The 17672-nt window shown below is 37.0% G+C and overlaps 1 protein-coding gene across 1 annotated transcript in view; it reads right to left on the bottom strand.

Annotated features, from left to right (window-relative positions):
- C8H4orf17 (chromosome 8 C4orf17 homolog) overlaps nt 1–17672 on the bottom strand; it is a 348243-nt gene that overhangs the window by 77451 nt on the left and 253120 nt on the right. The window contains exon 6 of the mRNA XM_021101734.1: nt 776–1036. The gene's annotated coding sequence lies outside the window, so the exon portion shown is untranslated. The remainder of the gene's footprint in view (nt 1–775; nt 1037–17672) is intronic.

Raw genomic sequence — 17672 nt, forward strand, 5'->3', positions numbered from 1 at the left:
TGTGGCCCTAAAGGGGAAAAAAAAAAAGCCTGCCCTGATAGGTTGATGCAGAGCCAGAGTTATAAATAACAGCTGTGGAGCAGGGTCTCCAGCAAAGACTTGCTCTGTAGCCAGAGGGTGCTGACTGTTCCTCCAGCACCCTGCCCCTCTCCCTGATTCACACTGGATTCACACAAGGGTACCACCTTGACCTCAAATGTTGCAATACTGAAGGCAGACTTGACAGCTCAGCTGCTCATTTATGAGCAGCTGGGCATCCTTTTCTTATTATTGGCATAATAATAGTTAATATTAATTGAATAATTACATGCAGATAGGAAGTATTATTACTATTTCACAGATGAAAGAATTGACGCTTAGAGAGAAGTCTTATTTGGACCACAGAGCTTAAAAATGGTAGAGTTGTGACCAGAGCCCAATTCTTTGAAACCAAATTTTCTGTTCAGCCAAACCTCCTCCAGAATACATACTTTTGTTAGCTAGAATGGAACACCTCATAGAAGAACCTGGTTGATAACTATAACTATAACTATATATATATAAATCTAATGAAGTTTGGAAGCAATAATAGTGCAAGTGTAGTAACTATTGTCATTTCTAGCTCTAGCAGGAAACAGATGTTCTCTGCAAGCTAAATTATTGAGAAGAGTTTAATGGGTTATAAAGCTGTGGACGAATGGATAAATGGATGGGCATTTACATTGGTGACATTTGTGACTTATAGGGGATCCAGTTGAACTGAGTTTCCTAGACTCTGATTTGATTCAGTTCTTACCTTTCTCAGATGCCCAGTCAAGCTGCTCATATTGTGACTTTTGACACTGGAGAACTGTTCTGGCACTTACATCTTTCGGGTCCCTCCAGCTTCTGGAGGGAGGATCCACTCTCACTGTGACTTGGCTCTTTTCCAAGGCTTATTTGATTTGCTACTTGTTGAACGGGCCTCCTGTTTGCGTTTGGCAGGAACAGTTTCCTAGGAGGTATTAAAATGAAGTCTTGATACTCAGGATGGTCCTCATTGTGAGCCCTGGAATATCTAAAGCAAAAAACAGACAAAAATGAACAAAAAAAACACTTCATAAAAAATTTTTATCACAATTTTCTAAATCAACTATACTCCAATAAAAGTTATTTAAAATTTTTTAAATTTTTTGGTTAGCAGACTATCACTCAATTAAAATTTGTTAGCATTAAATTTAAAACTGGCTGATAGAACCTGTGATTTAATATCAGTGCTATTTTTGCCATATAAGAAGGTAGCAGCTCTTGGCTTTGTACTCTAAGAGATTTGTGAGTGAGTATTGCCTGGTGTGCTCCAGTCCCTGAATCTGTCTTGTGGGTCATCCTGGAAGGCCTTGAACAGCCTAACTTCTGCACAGTTGTCCCTTTCGATGTGACTGTGCTTCCTTGTCCCCTCCTGCCTGGGCTCCTGCTCCTGAGGGGACAGAACTACAACCTAACAGGCCACTATAGAATGTGCACCTGTCTTGCTGGGACCCACTTTCTGAGGGCCTATTCAGGACTCCCATACATAAACCCTCTTCATCCCTCCTTGCTGACCCTGCTTGAAAGAGACGTTGTGACATTTGCTCCCCCTTTTGGCTAGAGATCCCTCATGTATTAGTTTCCTAGGGCTACCCTAACAAATATCACATACTTGGTGGCTTAAAACAACAGACATATATTTTACAGACATATATTTTCTCACAGTTTTTGGAGGCCAGAAGTTCAAAATTGAAGTCTCAGCAGGATTGCATCCTTCTGGAGTCTCTGAGGCAGAATCTGTCCCAGCCTCTATCCCAGAACTCCTTGGCCTTCCTTGGCTGTGGTTGCTGCACTCCAATCCCTGTCTCTGTGGTCACAGAGCATGTCCTCTGTGTGTCCCTCTGTGTCCTGCCATAGCCTTTTTACATGGACACTGGTCATTAGATTTAGGCCTGCTCTGATCCAGTATGACCTCATATTAACTATTTACTTCATATCTGCAAAGACCCTATTTTCAGATAAGGTCATATTCTGAGGTGCTGGTGGACATGAATGTTAAGAGACAATATTCTATCCACTGCTTTCTGCCCAGCTAGATTTCAAAAGAGCATGAGGCAGCATTCAGTCTTGCTTAAGATTTTACCCATACCTTGATACCCCCCTATTATCTCTGTGTGACAGCTGATTTATCTAAAGAGAAAAGAACTAGAAAACTAGCCTTTCATCATTGAATATACACATAAGATTGGAAGCTCAGAGAAAATAATGTGCATATAAATTACTCAGAGCTAAACATATGTATCCTATTAAGGGTAGTTACCATGCTCTGGGCTACACTATGCCAGGCTTATCACTCATCTTCAGTAATAATAATAAAAGCTACACTTGTTGATCCTTAATCATTTGTCAGAGAATGTGTCAAAAGTTTCATATATAACATTAAGAAACTTTGGGGATTGGGACGACATGGTGGAGTCAAAGGACTTAAGCTCACTTTCTCTTGTGAAAACACCAAACTTACAAGTAACTGCAGAACAACCAACAATAAAATAGACTGGAAACTACCAAAAAAGATATCTCACACCCAAAGATGAAGAAGCTTCATTGAGATAGTAGGAGGGGTGCTTTCACGATATAAGCAATCCTATACCTGCTGGGTGGGTGACCACAGGCTGGAAAATAACTACATTACAGAGGCTCTCCCATAGGAGTGGGAGTTCTGAATCCCACATCAGGTTCCCCAGACTGGAGTTCTGGTATTGGGAGGAGGAGCCCCCAGAGCATTTGGCATTGAAGGCCAGTGAGAGGTGTGTGCAGGAGCTCCACAGGACTGGGGGAAACAGACTCCACTCTTGGAGGGCGCATAAAGGATTCCATGTGCACTGGGTCCCAGGGAAAAGCAGGGACTCCTTAAGAATCTGGGTCAGACCTACGCATGTGTCTTGGAGGATCTCCTGGGAAAGCAGGGATTAGCTGTGTCTCACCTGTGTAGGCAGGACATTGGAGGCAGAGGTCCTGGGAATATTCATCAGTGTGAGCTCCCCTGAAGATGGCCATTTTGGAAAAATATGGCACCACCCATCAGGACTGAGAATCCCCAGGACAAACAATAATCTGGGTGGGAACACATCCCCACCCATCAGAAAACAGGCTGCCTAAAGACCCTCTAGGAACACAGCTGCCTCTAATCTCAGCACCACTAAACCATCTTTGCAACAAATACTAAAGGAACTTCTCTAGGTGGAAAAGAAAAAGCCACAACCAGAAACAAGAAAATTATACATGAGAAGGCTCACTGATAAAGACAAACATATAGCAAAGCTAGGAAATCATCCACACCAAAATATGATACCAAAACCAGCAATCATAAGAAGAGGAGGATATTAGAGATGCACAATATTAAGATGCATTTGCAAGTAAGAGATCAGCAACTTAAAACAATTTTGTATATATAAACTCCTATATGAAAACCTCATGGTAACCATAAACAAAAAACCTACAATAGATACACAAACGAACAAGAAAAATCAATCCAAGCACAACACTAAAGATAGTCATCAAACCGCAAGGGAAGAAAAAAGACCAACAAAAAAAAATCCAAAACAATTAACAAAATGGCAATAAGAACTTACATTTGATAATAACCTTAAATGTAAATGGACTATGCTCCAACCAAAAGACATGGCCAAAAGGAGACAAAAACAAGACCCATATATCTTTGTCTACAAAAGATCCACTTCAGTTCTAAGGACATATACAAACAAAATGAGAGGATGGAGGAAGATATTCCATGCAAATGTAAATAAAAGAAAGCTGGAATAGTTAATATGAGTATGTCAATACTCATATCAGACAAAATAGACTTCAAGAAAGAATATTATAAGAAACAAAGAAGAACACTGCATAATGATCAAAAGGTTAATCCAAGAAGATACAACAATTGTAAATACATACGCACCCAACAAAGGAGCACTTCAATGTATAAGGCAACTGCTAACAGCCTTTAAAGGAAAAATTGACCATAACACAATAATAGTGGGAGACTTTAACACCCCATTAACAGCAGTGGACAGATCATCAAGACAGAAAATTCACAAGGAAACACAGGCCTTAAATGATGCATTAGACTTAATAGATATTTATAGAATTTTCCACCCACAGCAGTAGAGTACATATTCTTCTCAAGCACACCTGGAATATTTTCTAAGATAGATCACATTCTGGGCCACAAATCAAGCCTTAGTAAATTTAAGAAAATTGAAATCATATTAAGGATCTTTTCCAACTACAATGCTCGAAGACTAGAAATCAATGACAAGGAAAAAAATGAAAAAAAACCCATGGAGATTAAACAACATACTACTAAACAACCAATAGATTACTGAGGAAATCAAGAGGAAGTGAAAAAATACCTAGAGAGAAATGACAATAAATACACAATAATCCAAAATTTATGGCATGCAGCAAAAGCAGTTCAAAGAGGGAAATTTATAGCAGTACAAGCCTACCTCAGGAAACAGGAAAAATCTCAAATAAACAACCTAATCTCACACCTAAAAAAACTGGTAAAGAAGAACAAACAAAACCCAAAGTGGGTAGAAGGAAAGAAATCATAAAGATCAGAGCAGTGGTAGATGAAATAGAAATGAAGAAAACCATAGAATAGATCAATGAAACTTTAAAGCTGCTTCTTTAGAAAAAAATCAACAAAATGGATAAACCCTTAACCAGACTCATCAAGAAAAAGATAGAGGACTCAAACCAATAAAGTTAGAATTGAAAAAGGAGAAGTTACAATGGACATCACAGAAATACAAAGAATTGTAAGAGATGGCTACTGCAAGCAACTATATGCCAATAAAATGGACAACCTAGAGGAAATGGACAAATTCTTAAAAGGTACAATCTTCTAAGACTAAACCAGGAAGAAATAGAAAAGACGAATGGACCAATCACAAGTACGGAAATTGAAAGTGTGATTTTAAAACTTTCAACAAAAAAAGGGTTGAAATATAATATATATTATATATAATATAATAAGGGTTGAAATATAATAATATTTGATAGAATTCACTGGTGAATTAATACCTACCCTGCTGAAACCTCAAAAAAATTGCAGAGGAAGGAAGTCTCCCAAAGTTATTCCATTAGACCACCATCACCCTGATATGAAAACCAGATAAAGATACCATAAAAAAAGAAAACTACAGGCCAATTTCACTGATGAACATAGATGTAAAAATCTTCAACAAAATACTAGCAAAAGGAATCCAGCAATATATTAAAAGGATCATATACCATAATCAAGTGGGATTTATCCCAGGGATGCAAGGATTTTTCAATATCAATCAGTGTAATACACCACATTAACACATTGAAGAATAAAACTGTGTGGTCCTCTCAATAGATGGCAGAAAAAGCCTTTGACAAAATCCAAAACCCACTTCTGATAAAAACCCTTCAGAAAGTGGGTATAGAGAGAACCTATGTCAACATAATAAAGGCTGTATATGACAAACCCACAGCTAAAGTCATTCTCAATGGCGAAGAGCTGAAAGAATTCCCGTTAAGATCAAGAATAAGACAAGAATGTCCACTCTTGCCACTTCTACTCAACATAGTTTTGGAAGTCCTAGCTAGCAATAAGAGAAGAAAAAGAAATAAATGGAATCCAAATTGGAAAGAAAGAAGTAAAACTATCACTGTTTGCAGATGACATGACACTATACCTACAAAATCCTAAAGATGCTACCAAAAAACTGTTAGAGCTCATCAATGAATTTGATAAAGCTGAAGAATACAAAATCAATACATAGAAATCAACTGCCTTTCTATACATTAACAATGAAATACCAGAAAGAGAAATTAGGGAAACAATCCCATTTACCATTATATCAAAAAGAATAAAATACCTAGAAATAAACCTACCTAAACAGATAAAGGACCTGTATTCTGAAAACTATAAGATGCTGATGAAAGAAATCAAGGATGACACAAACAAATGGAAAGATATACCATGCTCTTGATTTGGAAGAACCAGTATTGTCAAAATGAGCATACTACCCAGGCAATCTACAGATTCAACACAATCCATATCAAATTACCAATGACATTTTTCACAGAATTATATTTAAAAAATTTAAATTTGTATGGAAACACAAAAGACCCCAAATAGCTCAAGCAGTCCTGAGAAAGAAAAATGGAGCTGGATGAATCAGGCTTCCTGACTTCAGACTATACTACAAACTACAGTCATAAACACAATATAGTACTGGCACAAAAACAGAAATATAGATCAATGGAACAGGATAGAAAGCCCAGAAATACACCCAAGCACCTATGGTCAATTAATCTATGACAAAGGAGACAAGAATATAAAATGGAGAAAAGACAGTCTCTTTAGTAAGTGGTGCTGGGAAAATTGGACAGCTACATGCAAAAGAATGAAGTTAGAACACTCTCTAACACCATACACAAAAATAAACTCAAAATGGATTAAAGACCTAAATGAAAGACAGGATACTGTAAAACTTTTAGAGAAAAAAATACGCCAAACACTCTGTGACATAAACCATAGCAATGTCTGCTCAGATCTGCCTCCCAGAGTAATGACAATAAAAACAAAAAGAAATAAAGGGGACCTAAATAAATTTAAAAGTTTTTGCACAGCAAAGGAAACCACAAACAGAATGAAAAGACAACCCACACAAGGGAGAATACATTGGCAAATGAAGTAACTGACAAGGGTTTAATCTCCAAAATATACAAACATCTCCTTCAGTTCAATATAAAAAAACCCAATCAAAAAATGGAAAGAAGATTTAAACAGACATTTCTCCAAAGCAAGACCTATGTACTATCAACAGGCACATGAAAAGATGCTCAACATCACTAATTATAAGAGAAATGCAAATCAAAACTAGAATGAGTTAACACCTTACACCAGTCAGAATGGTCTTCATCAAAAAGTCTACAAACAATAAATGCTTGAGAGGGTGTAGAGAAAAGGGAACCTTCTTACACTGTTGGTGGGAATGTAAATTGGTGCAACCACTATGGAAAATAGCATGGAGATTCCTAAAAAAAAACTAAAAATAGAAATACCATATGATCCAGCAATCCCACTCCTGCACATCTATATGAAGAAAACCATAATTTGTAAAGATGCATGTATCCCAATATTCATTGCAGCACTATTTACAATAGCCAAGACATTGAAGCAACCTAAATGTCCATCAACAGAGGAATGGACAAAGAAGTTGTGGTACATATATTCAATGGGGTATTACTCATCCATGAAAAGAAATGAAATAATGCCATTTGCAGCAACATGGATGGAACTAGAGATCATCATTCTAAGTGAAGTTAGACTAACTAGTGAAAGACAAACATCATATGATATCACTCATATGTGGAATCTAAAAAAAAATACAAATAAACTTATTTGCAGAACAGAAACAGATTCACAGACCTTGAGAAACTTATGGTCACCGAAGGAGAGAGATTAGGGGAGGGCGTGGGAGGGATGGACTGGGGGTTTTGGGATTGGCAAATACACACTGAGATATATGGAATGATTGGCCAATGGGCACCTGCTATATAGCACAGAGAACTCTACCCAATATTCTGTGGTAATCTATGTTGGAAAAAGAGTTTGAGAGAGAATGGATATGTGTATATGTATGACTGAATCACTTTGTTGTGCAGCAGAAATTATCAATCTTATAAAAACAACTATACTTCAATAACATTTTTAAAATTTCATATACAGAATCTCATTAAATTCTCATAACCATTTTGTGAAATAAGTGCTATTAGTGTTATCTTATAGATGAAGAAATTAAGTCTTGCAAAAATTAGGTAACTTATCAACGTTAAAGACATTCTCAAATGGACGTCAGAGTCCAGAGATTGAGCTCTTAAGCTCTGTTCAGTGTAGTCTCCCTACAAGAAAGACACTATCTCCTCCACTTAGCAGATGAGAAAAAAGTGGGTACAAGAAATTAAGTCATCTGCCTATAGTTTCATAGCCAGCAAACCTGAAATGCAAACTCTAGTCTGTTTTGCCTTCAATCTAAATTTTTCTTACAGCATTTTACTGGTTAGTTTGGGCTCCACAGAGCCCAGGTGATGACAACAAGGGGAGAAAGTGAGTTTGACTCTGAGGATACAGCTGATCAGAAAAAGAGGCAGAAGAACCATGGACTATGACCTGGGTATGTTTACCCAAGAGTTTGTTAAATCGTGTTAGCCTGGCTCTGCCTGGCAGTTCGTATTGTTGAAGAGCCCGCCCTTCTCTTTGAGGTTGTTTCTGTGTGTGGGTAAGCAAGTCAATAAGGGCTTTGTGCTAATCTCTGCTCCTTGGGTTAGGATTAGGACTCATTCAACTCGTCTCCTTCCAGCTTGTTTCCTTTCCCTTTCTTTCCCCTCCTTTTCATCATCCTTCCCTTTTTTCAGCTGTTTTATAGACACTTCCACAAACTACACATACTTTTCATTGGTCACTCAAGTAGCACATCACTTCCCCTTTGAGATTACCTTTGAGGCTCATTTAAATTGTATCTTAATCCCCCATCTCTAAAATTGGTCTAAACCTATACATCTATGGTCATTTGATCTTTGACAAAGGGGGCAAGAATATACCATAGAGAAAAGACAGTCTCTTCTTTCTTTTCCCTACCACCAGTTAGTGGTGTCGGAAAAGCTGGACAGATGCATTTAACCAATGAAATTGGAACACACCCTCAGACTATACACAAAAATAAACTCAAAATGACTTAAAGACATATATAAGACACCATAAAACACCTACAAGACACCATAGGAAAATATTCTATGACATAAATTGTGCCAGTGTTTTCTTAGGTTACTCTCCTAAAGCAATAGAAATAAAAACAAAAATAAACAAATGGGACCTAATCGAACTTGTAAGCTTTTTCACAGCAAAGGAAACCACAAATAAAACAAAAATACAACCTGTGAACAAATATTTGCAAACAATGCAATCAACAAGGGCTTAATTTCCAAAATATACAAATAGCTCATATAATTCAATAACAACAACAAAAAAACCAATCCAAAAATAGGCAGAAGACTTAAACAGACATTTCTCAAAATACATACAGATAGCCAACAGGCACATGAAATGATCTTGCTAATTATTAGGAATTTATTATTGGAATTACCACCTTGCTAATTATTAGAGAAATGCAAATCAAAACCTCAGTGAGGTACCACCTCATGCCAGTCAGAATGGCCCTCATCAAAATGTCTAAAAATATCAAATTTTGGAGAGGGTGAAGAGAACAGGGACTCATTCTACACTGTTGGTGGAAATGTAAATTGGGGTAGCCACTATGGAGGACAGAATGGAGATTCCTCAAAAAGCTAAAAGTAGAGTTACCATATGATCCAGCAATCCCACTTTTGCACATATATTCAGAGAAAACTATAATTTGAAAAGATACATCCACCACCATGTTCATAGCAGCACTGTTTGTAATAGCCAAGACATGGAAGCAACCTAAATGTCCATGGATAGAGGAATGGATAAAGAAGATACAGTGCATATATATAATTGAATACTACTCAGCCATGAAAAAGAAATAATACCATTTGCAGCAACATGGATGGACCTAGAGATTATCAAAGTAATTGAATTAAGTTAGCGTAGAAAGATAAATATCATATGATATCACTAATATGAGGAATCTAAAAAAAAATACAAATGAACTTATTTACAAAACAGAAACAGACACACAGACATAGAAAACACTTATGGTTACCAAAAGGGAAAGATGGGGGGGAATAAATTAGGAGTTTGGGATTATCAGATACAAAATGCTATATGTAAAAAAGATAAACAACAAAGTCCTACTGTTGAACTATATTCAATATATTATAGTAAACTAATGGAAAAGGAAAAAATGGATTTAATATCATTCACTTCATAGGCTTTTATGAACATCAATTGAGATAATGATTTAATGATAATAAACATTAATTACTGAAAGAACAGCTATAAAGAGAGAGAAACAGAGCACAAGGTGACCAAGCTAATCTGTAGCAAACTGAAGCCCATGACTTTCAGATAGCAGGAGGGATCTCTCCTACTTTTGTGTTGGCGGAAATGTTGCCAGAGCTCTGATTTTCAAGCATAGTCTGATATAAAATATTCTGTTTCTCTCTTTACTTAAAGCATTGTAGCATTTCAGAAAATTCCTACATTTGCATGTCCAAGTTACATTTCCAAGGTGAGGGCTCAAGTTTGAAAAGAAGTGACATGGCCAAATCAAAGCCAAACCCTTTATGAGACTCTGTGTTGATTTTGATTTAGGAAAATAAAATTCACTATATTGTAGGAATAATTCAACCTATTTATTTTTAAGTTAGAAGTTTTTTTGTTTTTGAAATAATCCAGGCCAAATTTCAGACTTGTTCTCAACCCACAGGATAATAGCTCAGACCTCATTTAGCCACTAGCTCTCCCACATTATGCAATCCTGGGTCTTGTCCTCAGTGAGTACTCCAAAACAACTTCATCCTGTCACATGCCTTCATTCCTTGGACTAGAAAAGAAAAGCAGACCCATGATTCTGTCTTCAACAACACCCAGGACTCATCTCTCCAGAAGTGCAATTGGCTAAGAGCCTCCAGTGTAACCTAAGAAGTACCCACTGCTCATGTCCAAGAGCAATTCAGCCCCCCGCCTTATGCTTTTACCCTTAGAGGTGAATTTTTTTTTTTTGTCTTTTTGCCATTTCTTGGGCCACTCCCATGGCATATGGAGGTTCCCAGGCTAGGGGTCGAATTGGAGCTGTAGCTGCTGGCCTACACCAGAGCCACGGAAACTCGGGATCGGATCTGCGTCTGCAACCTACACCACAGCTCACGGCAACACTGGATCCTTAACCCACTGAGCAAAGCCAGGGACCAAACCCGCAACCTCATGGTTCCTAGTCAGATTCGTTAACCACTGAGCCACGACAGGAACTCCAGAGGTGACATGTTTTATACTTATACATTTCCATTTTTTTCCAGGCATACTATAGAAGAAGTGGAAGAATGTCATAAATGGGTCTTCTGAGAAAAACTGGCAAAGATAAGTCAGCTCCTGAAGACGTAATACTTGGCTCTGATAATGAAACCAAAAATGGTAAAGGATCCAGTGTCAGCCGTGGAAGGTCAGCAGATACAGGCAGCATTTCCCTCAAAGTGTGGTCTTCATGATGACGCTAGGTAATCCAAATACATGATTTTGAGCTGTGTTCTCCTACCTTTCCTCCCCTAATCCATCATGATCTGATCCTTTTGTAAAACATAAAAGAATTACTAGAAAAAAATGAAATGAGAACAAGACATACACAACACTAGCCTGTATTTTTTTAATTATTAGATTCAATAGACATATACTTAAATCTGGCAAATTACTATACAAATTTCTAAACAATCTGGTGCTCATCTCATCATGGACCAGTAATAGGTGGAGGATTGGCCTAGGAGTGTGGACCACACTTAGGGGCTTGGCACTGCTAGACAGGCTTCCCATTAGAATCACCTGGGAAGATGTCTCCTGAAAAGTACTCAAGCATAAAATAAATGGAAATCATTCAACAAAAAAAAAGAAAGGAAGAAAGGAGAAACAGAACCAACTGGAAAACAAGGTTTAAAATGGCAATAAATACATATCTATCAATAATTACTTTAAATGTCAATGGATAAATGCTCCAATCAAACGACACAGAGAGGCAGATTGAATAAAAAAGCAAAAACCTACAATCTGCTGTATGTAAGAGTCTCACCTTAGGGTAAATGACACACATAGATTGAAAGTGAAGGGATGGGAAAAGATATTTCATGCCAATGGACAAAACAGGAAAGCAGGAATTTCAATACTCTTATCAGACAAAATAGACTTTAAAATGAAGGCCATAAAGAAAGACAAAGAAGGACACTATTTAATGGTTAAAGGATCCATTCAAGAAGAGGATCAACATATATGCCCCTAATATAGGAGCACCCAGATACCTACAACAAATACTAACAGACTTAAAAGGAGAAACTGATGGGAATACAATCATAGTAAGAGGATTTTAACACCCCACTCACATCAATGGACAGATCCTCTAGACAGAAAATAAATAAGGCAACAGAGGTCCCAAAGGACACAATAGAAAAGTTAGACTTGATGGACATTTTCAGGACATTATATCCAAAAAAATCAGAATATACATTCTTCTCAAGTGTACATGGAACAGTCTCAAGGATTGATCACATACTGGGGCACAAAGCTAACCTCAACAAATTTAAGAGTATAGAAATTATTTCAAGTATCTTCTCTGACTACAGTGGCATGAAAGTAGAAATCAACCACTGGTAAAGAAATGAGAAAAAACCAATTACATGGAGACCAAACAACATGCTACTAAAAAACCAGTGGGTCAAGGAGTAAATCAAGAAGGAAATTAAAAAATACCTTGAGACAAATGATAACGAAGACATAACCACTCAAAAGCAGTGCTCAGAGCGAAATTCATAGCAATACAGGCTTTCCTCAAAAAAGAAAACTCTCAAATCGACAACTTAACCTATCACCTAAATGAATTAGAAAAAGAGGAACAAACAAAACCTAAAGTCAGCAGAAGGAAGGGAATCATAAAGATGAGAGAGGAAATCAATAAAATAGAGATTCAAAAAACAATAGAAAAAAAATCAATAAAACCAAGAGCTGGTTCTTTGAAAAGGTAAACAAAATTGACTGGCCAGACTCACCAAGAAGAGGAAAGAAAAAAAAACAAATTAACAAAATAAGAAATGAAAAAGGAGAAATCACAAGAGATATAAAAAACCATAAGAGAATACTATAAACAACTGTACACCAACAAATTGGACAACTTAGAAGAAATGGACATCTTTCTAGAGACTTACAGACTGCCAAAATTGAATCGAGAAGAAATAGGTCAACTGAACAGACCAATCACTAGAAATGAAATTGAATATGTCATAAAAACACTCCCTACAAATAAAAGTCCAGGACCAGATGGCTTCACAGGAAAATTCTACCAAACATACAAAGAGGAATGAACTTATATCCATCCTCCTTAAGCTTTTCCAAAAGGTTGAAGAAGAAGGAACACTCCCAAAGACATTCCATGAAGCTACCATCACCCTAATACCAAAACCAGACAAAGATACCACCAAAAAAGAAAACTATAGGCCAATATCTTTGATGAGTATAGATGCAAAAATTCTCAACAAAATTTTAGCCAACCAAATCCAACAACATATAAAAAAGATCATACGCCATGACCAAGTGGGATTCATCCCAGGTCCACAAGGATGGTTCAACATATGCAAACATCATACACCACATTAACAAAAAGAATGTGATGTATCAACATCATACACCACATTAACAAAAGAAAAGTCAAAACCCCCATGATCATCTCAATAAATGCAGAAAAAGCATTTGACAAAGTACAACATCCATTCATGATAAAAACTCTCATCAAAGTGGGTATAGAGGGAACACACCTTAACATAATCAAAGCCATTTATGACAAACCCACAGCAAATATAATACTCAATGGGAAAAAGCTGAAAGCCTTCCCAGTAAAATCTGGAACGAGACAAGGATGACCACTCTCACTGTTATTCAACATAGTACTGGAAGTCCTAGCCACAGCAATCAGACAAACAAAAGAAATAAAAGTTATCCACATTGGAAGAGAAGAGGTAAAATTCTCACTGTATTCAGAGGACTTGGTACTCTATATAGAAAACCCTAAGGACGCCACACAAAAACTACTTGAACTGATCAACAAATTTAGCAAAGTAGCAGGATATAGGATTAACACTTAGAAATTAGTCATATTTCTGATATTAACAATGAAATATTAGAAAAGGAATACAAAAATACCTTTTAAAATTGCACCCCAAAAACTCAAAAACATGGGAATAAACCTGACCAAGGAGGTGAAAGACTTATATGCTGAGAACTATGAAACATTAATCAAGGAAGTTAAAGAGGATTCAAAAAATTGGAAAGATATTCTATTCTTCTGAGTTGGAAAAATTAATATCATAAAAATGGCCATACTGCCCAAAGCAATATACAGATTAAATGCAAGCCCTATCAAATCAAATTATCCATGACATTTTTCACAGAACTACAACAAACAATCCAAAAAATTATATGGAATCACAAAAGACACAGAACTGCCAAAGCAATCCTGTGGAACAAAAGCCAAGCAGGAGCCATGACTCTCCCAGACTTCAGGCAATATTACAAAGCCACAGTCATCAAGACAGTGTGGTCCTGGTACCAAAACAGTCATACAGACCAATGGAACAGAATAGAGAACCCAGAAATAAACCTAGACACCTTTGGTCAATTAATCTTCGACAAAGGAGGCAAGAATATAAAATGAGAAAAAGTCTTTTCAGCAAGTGGTGCTAGGAAAACTGGATAGCATCCTTTAAATCAATGAAACTGGAACACGCCCTCACACCATGCACCAAAATAAACTCAAAATGGCTTAAAGACTTAAACATAAGACAAGACACCATCAAACTCCTGGAAGAGAACATAGGCAAAACATTCTCTGATGTGAACTTTACAAATGTTTTCTTAGGTCAGTCTCGCAAAGCAACAGAAATAAAAGCAAAAAAATAAACCAATGGGACCTAATCAAACTGACAAGCTTTTGCACGTAAAGGAAGCCATAAAAAAACCAAAAAGACAACTTACCGAATGGGAGAAAATAGTTTCAAATGATGCAACTGACAAGGGCTTAATCTCTAAAATATATAAACAACTTATATAACTCAACAGCAAAAAAAGCCAACAACCCAACTGAAAAATGGGCAAAAGATCTGAATAAACATTTCTCCAAAGAAGATATACAGATGGCCAACAAGCACATGAAAAAATGCTCAACATCACTGATCATTAGAGAAACGCAAATCGAAACTACTATGAGGATGTGAGAAAAATATATATATATGTATGTGTGACTGGGTCACCTTGCTGTACAGTAGAAAATTGACAGGACACTGTAAAGCAGCAATAATGGAAAAAAATAAAAATCATTAAAAAAAAAAAACTACTATGAGGTACCACCTCACACCAGTCAGAATGGCCATCATTAATAAGTCCACAAGTAGCAAATGCTGGAGAGGGTGTGGAGAAAAGGGAACCCTGCTACACTGTTGGTGGGAATATAAATTGGTACAACCACTATGGAAAACAGTATGGAGATACCTTAGAAAACTAAATATAGAACTACCATATGATCCAGCAATCCCACTCTTGGGCGTATATCTGGACAAAACTTTCCTTGAAAAAGACACACACACCCGCATGTTATTGCAGCACAATTCACAATAGCCAAGACATGGAAACAACATAAATGTCCATTGACAGATGATTGGATTAGGAAGACGTGGTGTATACACACAATGGAATACTACTCAGCCATAAAAAATAACAAAATAATGCCATTTGCAGCACATGGATGGAACTACAGACTCTCATACTAAGTGAAGTAAGCCAGAAAGAGAAAGAAAAATACCATATGGTATCACTTATATCTGGAATCTAATATATGGCACAAATGAACTTTCCCACAGAAAAGAAAATCATGGACTTGGAGAACAGATTTGTGGTTGCCAAGGGGGAGGGGAAGGGAGTGGGAGGGACTGGGAATTTGGGGTTAAAAGATGAAAACTATTGCCTTTGGAATAGATCCTTCTGCATAGAACTGGGAACTATATCTAGTCACTTATCAGGGAGCATGATAATGTGAAAAAAAATGTATACGTGTACATGTGACTAGGTCACCTTTGCTGTACAGCAGAAAATTGACAGAATACTGTAAACCAGCTATAATAGAAAAAATAAAAATCATTATTAAAGAAAAAGATGCCCCAAAATTATCTTCAGTCGAAGGGGGGAGGTGTGACATTTGGTCCAGTATTATGTTTTATTAAAGTTTCCTAGGTCTTTTTCATGTGCTCCAGAGTTAAATGCCTCATTTTTATTTCAGCTTCATTCCTACCAACTCCATCCTATGTGGAATAACCATGGAGATCCAGAGAACTTAGACATTTTAGCCCAGCCAAGCCAAAATAAAATAAAAGTCTGGCTCTTATTTTTTAGAGACAGTCTTGGCATTCATAAGGAAAACTGAAGAATTTAAATAATTTCTTCAACATCCTTTGCTCTTATCACATCAACAGTAGCTGACTACATGAACTAAATCTGTTTTCTGCATGAATGTACCATGGGGCGGGGGGTAGAGGGGGGGAGGAATTTCCCTTTGCAGTATGGTGCTCATGCACCTGTGTGTAAAAATCAGTCTCTGTTTTACCACTTGTGGGACCAAGGGTAGATGATCTGAAATCTTTGATACCTTTTCTTTTTAATGCCTTCCTCAATGAAAGAAGTCTACTGAAATTGATCATATATTAGTATCTGAATGGTAAAGGGGTTACTCAAATATTAACTATTGCCCCCATTTCCAATATGTCTTGCCTAATATGTCCCTAATATGTCCTGAAATAGCAAACCAGCTGGCACCTGTTATAATGGATTGTGGAGCCATTCTGGTTAATTACTTGCTCATGCGTTTTAGCTTTCATAAATATTTTGAATATTACATCTATCATGTTCCTTGTGCAGAATCTAGTCAAAGTTACAGTGCCAGGAATTATAAATACATTATAAAGCTATAAATTGTATTTAGTTTATCAATTAATTCTTCATGAGTGTGATGTGATTCCTGTGAATCAGCCTTCAGAATCTTTTTTTTTTTTTTTTTTTTTTTTTTGCTTTTTAAGGCCACGCATACAGCAAATGAATGGAAGTTGCCAGGATAGGGGTTGAATCAGAGTTGTAACTGCCAGCCTACACCACAGCCACAGCAATACAGGATCCAAGCTGAGTCTGTGACATACAACACAGCTCATGACACCAGATCCTTAACCCACTGAGCGAGACCAGGGATCAAACCTGAGTCCTCATGGATACTAGTCAGATTCATTAGTGCTGAGCCACGATGGAATTCCCAGCTTTCAGAGTCTAATCAAACTTAGGCATACTAATAAAGTCAAACTCTTGAATTTGCCAAGCTGAGAAGTTTCTAGACCCAAGGTAACCTCATCATACTACAGAATCCATGGAGATAGAATTCAACTTTATCCTAGATCTCCTCTCTAACAATCTTAAAAGATAAGTTAAAACACAGGATACATGCAAACTATTGCCTTTGGAATGGATAAGCAATGAGATCCTGCTGTATAGCACTGGGAACTGTATCTAGTCACTTATGAGGGACCATGATAATGTGAGAAAAAAGAATGTATAAATGTATGTGTAACTGGGTCACCTCGCTGTACAGTATAAAATTGACAGAACACTGTAAACCAGCCAAAATGGACAAAAAAATCATTATAAAATGAAAAAGAATAAAACACAGGAGAGTCAGGGTGGAGCAGCAGGCATGGGAATAGCTGATTCATCATGAGAGCAGCATTCCCTTTGTGCCCAAAAGTTCACCCAGCGATGAAGTTTTCACCAGCCCCATAAGGTGGAAGAAAACAATTGAGAAGTTGATTAATGTGGTTTTTATTCAATTTAAGATCATTTATACTTCTTCTCCCTCTCTTTTACCTTCCTCACAAACACT

This window comes from Sus scrofa, chromosome 8 (assembly GCF_000003025.6).
Source record: "Sus scrofa isolate TJ Tabasco breed Duroc chromosome 8, Sscrofa11.1, whole genome shotgun sequence".
Taxonomy (NCBI): Eukaryota; Metazoa; Chordata; class Mammalia; order Artiodactyla; family Suidae; genus Sus; species Sus scrofa.